Below are 14,020 nucleotides of genomic sequence, written 5' to 3' on the forward strand. Positions count from 1 at the left end.
TCAACCCTATTATCTGTTTTGTTTTCTCTGGCCTGGATTCATTTATTTCTGGTTTAATCGGGGGGGGGGGGGGGGGGGGTCTATTTCTGTTTACTCATGGCACAACTTTTCCTCATCACCTCTCAAGTCATAAACCTGTTTCCTAATCTTTACCAGACATTCAGGGCTGTATCTCATCTGTTTTGTCATCCTGGGACTATGCAGCACCTTGTATCTCTTACTGAGGTCTATTATCTTCTCTTTTTTTTAGGTCCTGTAGTCATCCAAAAAAAAGTGCTGGGGAAAAAAATCTTTCATTATTTAATAGGGCAAGAGCATAAACAATTTTTACCTTAATACTACATCTGATATTGATTCAGATCATTCCCTTCTCCCTCAGTGTGTTGTTGTGTTTAGGGAACAAGGTAACATGTAAAGAGCACTTGAGAGGAACAAAGCAACACCAAGTAATCTGCTGGAAGGCCTAATTATAAATAACATGCTTTAATTAATTCAGTGTTGGTCATTTGTAACAGTATTTATTTGAAGTATATTCTGGTGCTTATACATATGTGCTAGCCTATATACTATACTATACTATACTGTAGTTATCTTAGTGAAAAAATACCCTATTTCACTTCAATTTTATATTTTATAACAATAGTATTAAATATAATAATTATTTATGGCATTTATTGAAAGGTTGTCAGTTAGTCTACATTGCTGAGAAACTTCTGGATACAATGCATAAAAATAATAATATTATCTGAAAAAGTATATCTTTTTTATTTATTCAGTCCTGAAATGTGTCTCGTGCTGATTTTTTTGCAATATCGTTTTACTAGCCTGTTGGTCAAAGATTCTCGTTCAAACCTGGTGTAAACTGTGCACTGTGATCTTAGATCTTAACACAGTAAGGTTGCCAGAGGTGATTGATTTCAGGGCTCTGTGCAGGCCAGTCAACTTCTTCCACACTACCTTTTCTTTATGGGCCCAAAGGTCGAGGGCCTTCCCCAAATTGTGTGAAGAATATCATTGTACGCTGTAGTAGTAAGATTTCCCTTTGTTGGAATTAAGGCCCCAAACCTATGCAACAGCCCGATGTAGCTTTTATGTTTTATGTAAAGCACTTTGTTGTTGAAATGTGCTATACAAATAATCTTTCCTTGCCTTTCGTGTGCGGTTTGGAGTGTCCATATAGTTTTGTCAGTATAATGTATATCAAGTTAGAATATTTTCTTCATATTGCCCACTCCTAATTGGAGACTTGCATTGTTGCGAAGGTTTTTTGACATTTGGTCAAAAGTTAAAAACTATTTTGTTAACATATTCTGCTGCAGAAAATGACAAAATTGCTTGTTGTTCAAGCAATGTAGCTTTCCCTCTGACAAGTTCTGTTCTGTGGAGTAATTTACAAGTTAATGTGACTTGAATGTTAATAAAATAACCATTGAGTTCAAATTGACTTTTAAAGTTAAACATGTCTTTAAAGTTTGTTCCCTTTTGTCTTCATTACTAGCCGTTGACTACTCTTATTTAAAGCAGTGCTGTCTCTGTTTTTTTCCCCAATTGATTGGTTTTACTGGAATCACACAAATTACTTACATGTGGGTAATTTCCTTTGTCATTAAACAAAGGAAGGGCAGGGGGGGGGGGTAAATGAGGTAAATAAAGAAAGCAGACAACCTAAGCTAATTAACACTTCATCGTGCCTGAGACCTTGTATCAAAGTAGTAGGCAGACACAGCAACTTGGAACAACATTGGGATATTGGCTGGAGCTGCAGTTACAAATCCAGCTCAGTTTGTTGAAGTTGTTAGCAGTACAGTGCAGTAACAGTAGCTAAATGTATACAGGATGGATATCCCAGGGTATAAATAATCTAATTAAGACGGATTCATGTAACCCTTGGACTCAGAGAGACTCACGTGTGATGTGTGGCTGGATATGTGTAAATGTAAATGTCAAAGCACCTCTGTTCTCTGTGCCGTTCAGACTTCAGGGACAGCGTGCCTCTGTGAGATGATATGCTTGACACTGAAGCTGGATAAAAACAACCTCTCTCCGCTCTCCTCGCTCATTTGAGCAGACAGGTACACGACGTATATGTGTTTCTGTGAGTCCGTCTGCAGATGATTGAATAAAATCCACAGAAAGGCCAGTGCTTGCCTCAGGTGTTCATTTGAAAACAAGAATTGCCATCACATACGCTTATCAGAGTTCGATGAGAAGATCAACACCACTCTCAGTAGCCTACACACGAAGGTACAACCAGCGGCTGGTTAGCTTAGCTTAGCATAAAGACTGGGAAAAGGGCCAGCCAGGCTCTGTCTAAATGTAACAAAATCAACCCTCAAACACTTCTAAAGATCACTAATTAACATGTTTCATTTCATTTGCTTAAAGGTTTAACACTCTAGAAGTCACTGCACCTGGCCAAAAGATAGTCCCCCATATCCATTACGTTATGGCCTTTGTTAAACTCACATAAACCACAATCACAACACCCCATAAAACGACAGATGAAACAAACAGGAAAATTATTACATGTTAAAAAGTGAACTTTGGCAGTGCTGGTAGGCAGATTTGTTTACATTTGGAAAGACTTGTGGAGGCTGTTTTCCCCCTGCTAACAGTCTTTATGCTAAGCTAACTGTAACCTGGCTCCAATCTCGTGCTTTATGGACAGATGTCAGAGTGCAACCAATTCAAAACAAGTTTAATCTAACTAAACAAAAAAAAAGCCAATTTGTTTATTTCTAGCATGTCAAACTATTCATTTTTGATTTCATTAAAAACACACGTTTAAAGGATATTATTGAAAATTGATTTGGCACATATAACTGTAAAACTTGAAAATAAAAAAAAGGCTGAAACCTGTAGTATTGATTTATTTTTTTTATATTAAATACAAGACTCTGAGTGATCACATCCATCAGGAGATAAGGGAAATATTATGAGAATAAAAATGATGTGAAAATTGTCTTGTCCCAATGAGGTTCTTGAGCAGCTCAAGAGCGTTTCCCAAGATTCATTCATTCAAACACCAAAAAATGTACTAACATAAATGTACAGTACTTAATCAAGTTTTCATGTTTAGACCTCCTTTCATATTTAAAATATTGATGATGGTCAAGGACAGTCTTTGCTTTGATCCTGTACAGGTAAGAATGATATTATAATTCACTTATAATCAGGAAATGAATGTTAATTCAGTGTGAATCCAGTTAGAACTGTAAAAAGAAGTTAAGTCTGTTAAGTCATCCACTAGATGGTGGTAGAGGATCTCTATACATAAAACTGCAGTTTAATGTAAAGCTCAACACCTATTGGTGCAACAGGACCATAATTCAGAGATATACACTATCAACAGGTATTCATTCATAGGCATCCTTTATTTTGACTTTATTGTCACATATCTTTTTGAGAAATATGCAAAACCTGAACTGCCACAGAATTCATTTTTCACGAGGATGACACTTTCTTCCCTGTTTTGATCCGCAGGTCTCGGAGAGATTTGACTGTGAGAATGGCTGTTTGAGTTATCATAATTTATAGCTATTTATCATGTTTGTGTTATTCATTCCTCCTGTTAACTTTTACACTCGCAAAGAAATATCATGGAACAAAACCCCTCTATTCACAGTTTCTCAAGTTGAAAACAAAAGAACAAAGATATATAAATTTAAAAAATCACATACTAACAAAATCTAAAAAATAGAGCAATCAAAATAATTATCAAAATCAATCAAGAATGATCACTTAAAAAAACACTTTATAAGAACCTTTGAAACTGGATTAGGTGTTATTAAAAGTAATTATTTGTCTCTCTCCAAAAAGTTGCTGCATGAGGAAATTCAGTTCTAGGAAAGTGAAATCAATCCTTCGTCCTCACATGGAGCTTTCCCTGTGAAGAGCTCCTTGTTGCTTGGCTGCACCAACTGTTTCCCTGTGTGACTCCGTCTCAGGCTGCACTAAGCAGGTCACACACTTCTAATACCAGTTTATTGCATTTAGTATAACCTTTAGGCCAGCTGTGCTTAATGCTGCTAAGAATTCAGTGTTTTTATGGAGATTAAACTCCCACTGACACAGAGTCGAAGTTCTCTGTGCAGGACGTTTGTTTAAAACAACTAAGACACACACAAACACACAATTCACTATTTAGTTTATTATTAAAACAGTTTAAAAAAATCATGTAAGGAAAGGATAACGAATAAATATACAAGATAGACTGAGAAAACTGTTGTGAAATGTACTGGATGCTGCAGTTTAATATTAATACTAGTAAAAATTAATAAATAATAAAGTGCTTCCTTTGATTTTTGAGTGGTTTTCATAAAGTTGGGAAGACTCTAGAGTAATGGTCTCTGATAGCAGGTCGTGTTTTTAATAGTGTGTGTTTCTTATTGTTTCATGGTACAACCAGTAAGCCCAATAATCATATCAGAAACACTGGTTACAGTATGTATAGCACAAAACATGTTGTGAATTTAGCATGAAAATCATAATGCAGCAGATCCTCACCAAATTTTATAAAACTAGAATTCATCAATTGAGGGACTATATTTTGTCCAACATAATGAAAAAAAACCCCCAAAACAACAAAAAATAAAACAATTGTGGGTGAATGAAATGTCTGTTCATGGTAAATAATCATAAATTAATAATCACAGACCCCACTCAATTATATGTTAGAGGGGTCTGTGATGAACCCACAGATAATTATCACCTGAATCTGCAGTTCACATTGTTCCATTGTTTTGGTCTTCTGGCCTACAATGTTTCTGTTTTGGTTTGTTCTCCCCGCTCTCATAGTTATGTGTTCAGCAGGCAGCATTCTTCCATGGAAAAGCCTTAAAACTATTCTTACACTACCTGTGCAGCACCAAACGAAAGTCAGACAAAGTTAGAAATTAGCTGGTGAACAAAGTGGAGTTTAAACAGCTGAAAAACCAGATATTTCTCAGGAGATGGTAGAGGCCGCAAACAAAGCTAAAAGGAGAGTGAATATTTATCTCCAAATGAATGATAAAGTTACTCTGCTAGATGTGTAAACAGGCAACTGTTTTCTTGTGATCCTTGCTATACCAAATGTGTCCACTAAGCTAAAATCGCCCAACAACCCAGTGTTGTTCCTTGATCCCTATAATCGACTATATTTCACCATTGATCTGCATACAGACAGAAGTTATTGCTTCAGTTCATTTCAGAAAAGATACCTTCAGACAAACCTTGTGCTGCCTGCCAGATTGACCTCTAGCACCTCCCTGGATGGACCTCCCTGAGTGTGATTAATGGAAGACAGTTTCAGGGGTCACTACCCTGACGGTCAGCTGGAGCTGTGTGGTGAATGAGTGTCACTGACTGCAGAGTGATGAACTGTAGGGACAGAGAACAGGCAATCAGCATGCAGAGGTGCTTTCCTCCCGATCGTTCCATCCAAGGTCCAGATTTAGATACACAGGTAATCATACCTTCAGTGTCAGAGCTCCTCGACTCTGGAGCTAAAGAGATCAAGGATGCTGTTTCTTCTTTTAAGACTTTTCAAAATGAATGTAGCCCTCTTAGTGATTGCTTTATGTTACTGGTTTAGCTTCTACTTTACCTTACCTTTACCTGACCGTGGTTTAATTTTTTGTTGTCATCTCTACTCAACTCTTTCAGCTCATTTATCTGATGGAAATGGTTACCTGTTAAAAAGCTTTGTTTTTATCAGTTTCTTCATACATACATCCAACCGCTTATCCTGCATACAGGGTCGTGGGGGGGCTGGAGCCAATCCCAGCTGACATTGGGCGAAAGGCGTGGTACACCCTAGACAGGTCGCCTGTCCATTTCTTCATACATATAATTTATAATAAGTTAATTGACAATATAGGTCCATTAATAAAATGTACTATTATATTCTTAGATGGATGGATGGATAAATGGTTGGGTTAATGGTTGGAAGTATGTATGTTTGAAAGGATGGATGGGTGAAGATATGATGGTGAAAGGATAGAGGATTGATGAATAGATGGGTGAATGGTTGTATGGGTAAAAGAACGGGTGGATGGACGAATGAATAGTATGATGGTGAAGAGATGGATGAATCTGTGGGTGGATGGATGAATAAATGAACGGGTGAAAGGATAGTTGATAAATCGATGGGTGAACGGATGATGGATAATGGATGGATGGGTAACTGGATATTGCATGGATGGATGGGTAGGTGGTAGAATGGATGGTTAATGGATTAATTAATTCATTGATAATGAGAGGATGGATAGATGAATGGATGGATCTTGCATCTAAAGTGTTGCACAGGACACAGAGCCAGATCAATGTGTGTCACCTGACTGGGCATGTGAGTGTGAGAGCAGAATGTGATCAATCAGTTCTGGGGCCCCAGCTCACTGACATGACGACTCTGACCTTGGAGAGACACCATTAATTAAAACTCTGTCAAGCTCTTTATCACTCACTGCCCCACCTCATGTGGAAGGCCCATCAGTCAGCAGCAGCTGCAGACTGTCAGCAGTGGGCAGGATAATGTGAGCGTTCAGCGTGCTTACACCACTGCATTATGCAACATTATCAAACATAATGTGGGCTGAATTGTAAACAGCAGGCCGCGCTCAGAGCTGAACTGGTGTCAGTGACGATGTGGACTCATAGCTCACACACATTAAACCAATGCTGAGTCTGCAGGAAGTGATCCAAATGTGCTGCTGCACAACACAGTGTTACAGTTTGCAGTCTGGATGTTTTTTTCAACGCACGGCTTTCAGTTCATGCTCAGAATAAAGCCTGAAGTTCGCATAAGCAAACAATAAGGCACACCATTCAAAATCTTTTAGAAAATCCTCAGAGTAAACCTTTGATATGGGATATATTTTCTTTCTGAGTTTTCTGCCGTCAAACAAGTTTAAATTGCTTTACTCGTTTTGGTGTAGTCTTTCTGGAGCTGTACTTTGTAGGGTAAATCAACAAAAGTATAATAAAAAGAAACATTGGATCAGGCAGATCAGATTGGTTTAGACACTGGATCGAAAGCCATCCAATAATAAGGGACTTGTATTGGGATCAAGGGCAAAACAAAACAACAACCTACTTTTGACTGAGCCCTGTGACTTTCCAAAGAGCAATGTTAGTACATCATTCTTGCTTAGGGGCCTCCTAATCCCTGTGCCTGTGCCTGTTAAGCCCATGTTGTAATCCACCCATGTATTTGAGCAAATAAGTGTTATTGGTAAGGCTTTAATTAAGTATCCACTGTGAAAGTATTGATAGCAAAGAAGAGAACACTTGAGGATTTTCATGCTTTCTTGTTAGATGTTAAGATGGAAAGAATGGATAGGAGGAAGAAAATAAGGAATGGAAGAAATCAAAAAGAAAGTATGTATAAGGGGAAATGTTTTGTCCTGTTCCTGCTAACATTTGTTGTCATTTTGAAGATATAATAATATATGTCAGATACAGTAAATAGTGGACTAAAAGTTACAATATTTCTCTCTGAAATGTAATAATGATAAAAGTCTGCAAAATTGGAAATATTGCAGTAAAACACCAACACATAAAAACAGTACTCCCCACCTGTGAAATTACACACCACAAGACATATCTCAACTGTGAATGACCCTTTTCTTGAACTCAATGTGAGTATAATTGCTATATTGGACAGAGGGTGTTGTATGCTGTACAGATTGTAAATCGCCTTGAGGCAAACTGTGATTTGTGATCTTGGGCTCTTTAAATTAAAATTGACTTGACTTGACTATTGTCACAAACCCAATGAAAAAATTCAATTTGAAAAATGCCATTGCAATGCTGCGCTAACTTCTGCAATATTTAACCAAAACACATTGTCTGCACCGCAGCAAAAGCAATAACAACTGAATGCCGGAGATGAAGCCATCCAGAATCAATGGTTTTATAGCGAATGTGCACCAGCAGCAAATGATGCATTCATTTTTTCCTGTGGGTCCTCTTGATGAAAGGAGGGTTCATTTTATTGACTGACAGGGAAAGGTCAGAGTGGGGGAACGCCACCCCCGAGCCTTTAAAGATGGAGTGATATTTCGTGTGAAGAAATCAAAACAAGGCCTCTAAATGGAGCCTATGGGGAACGGAGACCCAGCTGTAGTACTGACAGGAGCAGAAGAAGAAAAAATGAAGAAGCTCACTCAGAGACAAGAGCCGGAGAGGGATCAAGTTTGGCATTCTGACTGTCATTTAGCTGATTTCCCACTTGGTTTGCATTTCCTCCTACCTGTGGAAGACATTTCATCTATCACGCAAGCAAATACTAAAACATTATTAATGACTGAAAGGTCTCATTACAGATAAAATGTCTGCTGTTGTATTTTCAAAACTTGGATCATGAAATATTAAATAGGAAAAAATACATAGTAAGTAGGACGTGGCATATAAAACCTTCAGGAACGATAACATCTTGAATAAATATAGGCATAATACATACAAAACCAACGTACATATTTGTTGTATGTCATCAAATATGTGATCCACTGGGGGCCAGAAATATTAAATAATATAAGAACATGGCTCATGAAATGATGTGACCCCATGTGGGCGATGTTGATGGGTGGGTGTGTATTTTATTCCCTCATTCTATCGACTCCAACCTTTAATGCTACTTCAAGTGCATATAACACATTCAACATGAATAAAAGACAAACATTTACTGCAGACCAAAACTCTGCTAGATCATTGTTTTGCATTTAGTTTAATTATTTATTAGTTTAAGATACAAAAAAGTATAACCAATGTTAAAGAACAGATAATGTTGTAATGAGTCTATCATGAGTCTACAGCAGGGGTCCCCAAACTAAGGCCCACAGGCCAGATATGGCCCACATTTGTATTGGTGCTCTGAGTGATGCCAGAGACATATTTTGAAAATTTAAATATATGTTTTAATCATATCTGTATAGATGATAAAGTTTGGCTTCTTAGTTGTTTACTGTTAATATAGCCTACAAATGTGTTAGTTTCACCCACCAACAGAATGGTACATTCAAATTAACATTTCATCGTGATCAGCGCGTGATACTGATCTGTAGCACCTGTGCATGCCAGCAAGAAAATTCAAAGAGACAAAAGAATGGCTTAAAGGTTGGTAAAGAGAAAAGTTGATTCAAACCCGACACAAAGACAAGCGAGCTTGCAAGGCCAAATGAGAGCAGACAAAGGGTTGAAGCTAAAAAGCAGACTATCAGCTCGGCAGAATACGTTTGTATATCACAACCCAGTTGTACCAGTCACCCATTCAAGCAATGTGCTGCAAGGTTCGGATGTGGGAATTTGTCATGAAGGTGGTGGTGTCACGTATAAACTTCATCACTGCAAACAGACTTAAACACAGGCAGTTCCATACCCTTCTCTTGGAGCTAGAGTCTGCTCACAGAGATGAGCTTTAAGCAGCGTTGGAGTTTTGAAGCATTTTTACAAGCTGTTACCAGAAATCAACGGGCAAAACTGTCCCAGAACTGATCGACACAGAATGGAAATGGGACCTCGCCTTTTTTAACAGATGTGACAGAGACGTTAACCAGCGTCAGTTTGCAGCTCCAAGGCAAGGGGAAACTGTATCCCCACCTAAAAGCATTTGAGGTGAAACTAGCACTGCTCGTGGGACAAGTGCAAAAGCAAGACTGCACCCATTTCCCTGCTACCCAAAGCCTCTCAGCTGAGAAACCAGCGGCTCCATTCCCAGCTGAAAAGTCCATGGGAGCGATGGAAATGCTGAAGGCGAGGTTTGATGTACGATTCCGACATTTCAAACATCCACCCTTCTTGGTCCAAAATCGAAATGAAACTGTGCTAAATGCAGTCGTGTGGGGTATTCAGTCATGGGGTAGTCGTTTCATTTGAGAGAATTCATTAATTCACTGGAGAGCATGATTTTTTTTTTTTAAATCACTTGCCATCCCTTTAATGAAAGCTAAATAAAATAATAACTGTAAAGTATATTTCGCCACAACACTATAAGCAAATCTCTGAAAAATAAATTTTTGGGGCCTTCAGCTTAGGACTTCTACTCAATGGTTTACCGCTATTTTGTACTCAAGCAGCAGATTAATGAGAGCTTACCACTACACGACTTACTGCACTGCAGGGTGAAACTTAAGAGCTGATAAGAAAACTTTTTGAGATATTTTTCTTTGAGGAATAGCAACATGTTTTTCAAAAAAATATATATTTTTTTAACTGAACAAAAGAAGACTAAGTAAAGACAAACTAACTTCTCAAATTCATCAGTGTTTCATTTTTGTCTCAGCGTGAAGCAGACATACAAAGGCCAAACAAACAGTTTCAAATAACCAAAAAGCACTGATAAAGATTAGGTAAACTACTAAAAATTTGCCCAGGAACTCCATGGCAACTTTTGCTGCAGAAACATTTAGGTTAGTTACAAGAAAAAAGTATTTATTTTTGATACCCAGCTGAGCTCTGTTGAACTCTCATAACTCTGAAGTGTTGACGCTTGTAAAAGACAGAATGGAACAAAGAGTTGTGCACGTTCCCAGCACTGTCATAGACTATAGATATTCTGCCAATCGAATGTTATAAGAAACAGTGTCTTCAACAACAGTCATCGGGAAATGGCAGCAGCTTCCCTCACACACTCCAAAGCCCTGATAAACAACACATAGATGCAGGAAAACTCTGTCTCAGTGTTTCTACAGTGACTCCTAAAAGGGGCACTGCAGCAATTTAGTATTGTACTTTCAAACAGTTGGAGGCTTGCCAGAGATAAATTATAAACAGAATGATCAAGATTGAAACAGAGGCAAATATCCTGACTTTTAGTCCCTCAAAACACTTTCTTTCTTTCTGCTATAGATGTGTGGAGATGTCCCCGAGCCAATCTGAGCATATTTTAATGGATTAGCATTGAATTAAAGAAAAACTTTACTGCAGTGCTGCTCACCTGGATGATAGCCGGGCATGATGTGGGTGTGGTTCTGAATCCTGCATCCTCCACTGGCAAAATAATAAACATTAATTCCATGTATAATTTAATGATAAGCCAAAATGAAACTTGATGTCTGATCTGTGTGCTCTCTGCAGCCGGTGTCTAATAGTGTTTGTGAGGGAAGAAGCTCCACTCTGCAACACCACTGTACAATCCCAAGTGAGTACTTCTGTAGTTCAGAGTTAGCAACCGTCTCTCTAGCTGAACCCGTCACAACAATTTTGGGTTTTGCTTTCTCAGTTAAACTTTCATCCATAGCATATGAATAGTTTAATCTTGTCAACTTTAAAGATTTGAACAAGGACCTCCTGTATTTGGATGATGTAGCTTGTGAGAACTAAGGTGTGTCAGATTTAGAAACTTCATCTGTTCAATGTTTGAGATTTATATTTAATCAACATTTAGGTTAATGTAAGTATCTGATTGGACTCAGTATAAGAGGTCGTGGATTGGGATCAGGGCCAAAAAAACTTGATAGGGGCATCCCATGTCAAGCCCAAGCTGAGATGAGGGTTATTTTCTCAGACTGGACAAAGCCCCTACCACAGTTTTCACTGGCTGTTTAGTACTCCCCATGAAAATGAAAATTCCTCCTTTAAAGCCCCCTCCAGTGTATTTTGACATTTCCATGATATTTCATATTTCACACTGAGTCATTTCCTTACAATGTTGATTACCCACATAGTTCACCAAATATTTTTTGACAAATAGCTTAATTTTGTGCTCAAAGTTGCAAAAGTTGCTTAGTTGTTAAAACGGGGTTGTGACGTATGACTATAGTAATTCCATAAGTCATACGTCATTCTCCAAGCTTGCGCCTCGTTAAAAAACTGTCACGCCGTCACGCCTCGTTAAGTCAGAGCATCAAACTGATAAATATCGTTGTGAACTAGCTACACAATTTATCATTTACTTAGAACTTACAGTAGGTATGTCTCTGTGTCTGATTGTTGGTTTGTCTTTCTAGTTTAGTTAGCTAAGTTAACTAAGTTGTAGTTAGCCAGGTGTAGTTAGCTAGCATAGTTGCAGAAAGTTAACTGCAGAAAGTTAGCTAACAGAGGGTCTTTATTTTATTTCCTCCTCTTGGTTTAGTGTGCTGTTCATTTTCAGTATGGCATTTGTGTGTGCGGTGTTGGAGGACAGATGACAGAAAACGCGTCGCACTTTCACCTGCCACCGTCTTATATACAGTCTGCAACATGCATTTTACTGACGGCCGTTTTACCAATGCATCGGCGGAGGCAACAGTATCAGAAGTCTTTACATACAGTTCAACAGAGTAATAGACCCCCCCCCCCCACTCCCCAAGGACCATCGACTGTATGATTGATAACAGCTGATACGCGCACATTAATATTTATCATGGGTAAGTAATAGCTACTCCTGCCAGACAGTAAAGTGTACTAAACTTTACAGTGTAGTGATGTCAACACAGCATATTGTTAGCGAACACTCCAGCCGGTCAGTTTTAGTTGTCATGGTAATGTATTACGTCCGGTCTTTTATCCACACCCCCACGAAAGAATGTTCACCAAAAACGGCAGTTAAAACTGGCTGGAGGGGGGCTTTAAAAGGGAATACCTTTATGTGAAAGCCATCCCTATGCAACAAGGCGAAAAACTGAACCGCGAACTGAAGTATAACTTTCAGTAAATGACCACAATCCGTCTGCAAAACACTGGTCTTTGTTGCAGATGTTCCTAGAGGTGAGTAGAAGTCTGAGTTTGTGATGTCTGTCAACATCACATCCTTTCACTTTGAACTTCTCGGCGGAGCGTTCACTGGCTCGCTGCTCAAACTTGCTTCCATAGATATGGGACACAAAGCTGTTGATCTCCACTGCAAACACTCTCTTCCTCTTAGGGATCACTTTCAGTTTGTCTTCTTTTGTGATGATTTTGAAGACATGTTTGAACTTGACTAGAATCCCTGTTGTCCCCACATATGATGTTCATTTATACTGGACCACTGTGATGATGGCTTCATGGAAGTCTGCCTTCAGGAGCTTTTTGCTGCACAAACTGCGGATTGCTTTTTGGTTTCAATCCACTGTACAGGTCAATAATGTACCGTCTCCAGCGTTCATTCAGAGGCAGAAAAAGCTCGTATCTCTGGTGATCAGGCTTGATCTGGAAAATCTTCACGGCCCTGTTCTGCTGAGCGTTCAGTCCTTTGGCTCTCTTGTTGTTCCTCCTGGACTTGTCCTTCTTGGGCCTGATGTAGCCCAGTATCACAGCCTTGCGAGTCAACATGCTCTTCAGATCATGTCGTGTGATGGTCTCTGCTTTAGAGTTGGTTTGAGACTTGACACCAAGAACCTTCTCCAGATCACGAAGGATCATGGCACAAACAAGCGCTTCGTCCATTTCCACGGATTTCCACAGAGAAAACTTAAAGTCAACAACCTCTCTGGCTCCAGACAGACAGTACAACCACAGATGTATTACACATGAGTAGCACCACAGTTCTTATAGGCAAGTCATGCCATCGCCATCTTGGCAGAGAGCGTGATTTTGTAATTCAAGGACTCGATTAATTCAAGAGAGTGAAATAGTGATTTATGCACCAGAATAACTTGCAAACACGAGTAGAATATTGAGCACACACTAGAGTGTGGAAAGATCTGTAATTGTAGGGAAAAAAATAGTAAGTTGAGAAAACAATTAATCTAATCAAATATATTCTCAGTGAACATTGTATAAAGTATGTCAAATTTAACAGTCGGTCAACAGAAGGCTGATGTTATAGTAGCAGCAGGTTCTTCATTTAGGTCTTCTGTATTTCTCATGCTCCCAATAGACATATTATTTCTCCTGTGACATTAGTTTAGCCATTTTTTACAAGCAGCGGTAGGTTCAGGGAACCGCCGAAATGCTCCTGCCATAATTTGTTATATTATCAGTCACCCTTTTTTTTAAAGGACGGCTTAATGATGTCCATATACTGAATTGGTTTTCAGGGGCCAAGGACAATCCATTCTTTGACCCATGAAAGTATTTCAGTAAAAGCATGATAATCATACTTATGTGACATTATTTCAAAGGATCCTTTATAAAGCTA

General features: G+C 38.7%; 1 pseudogene; it reads right to left on the reverse strand.

Moving 5' to 3' along the window:
* Positions 1-12,560: 12,560 nt before the first annotated feature.
* On the reverse strand, positions 12,561-13,475 carry LOC119915014 (annotated as a pseudogene).
* Between the last annotated feature and the right edge of the window lie 545 nt (positions 13,476-14,020).

This window comes from Micropterus salmoides, unplaced genomic scaffold (assembly GCF_014851395.1).
Source record: "Micropterus salmoides isolate LMB-PRFRI ecotype aquatic unplaced genomic scaffold, ASM1485139v1 Ms_hic_scaffold_20, whole genome shotgun sequence".
NCBI lineage: Eukaryota > Metazoa > Chordata > Actinopteri > Centrarchiformes > Centrarchidae > Micropterus > Micropterus salmoides.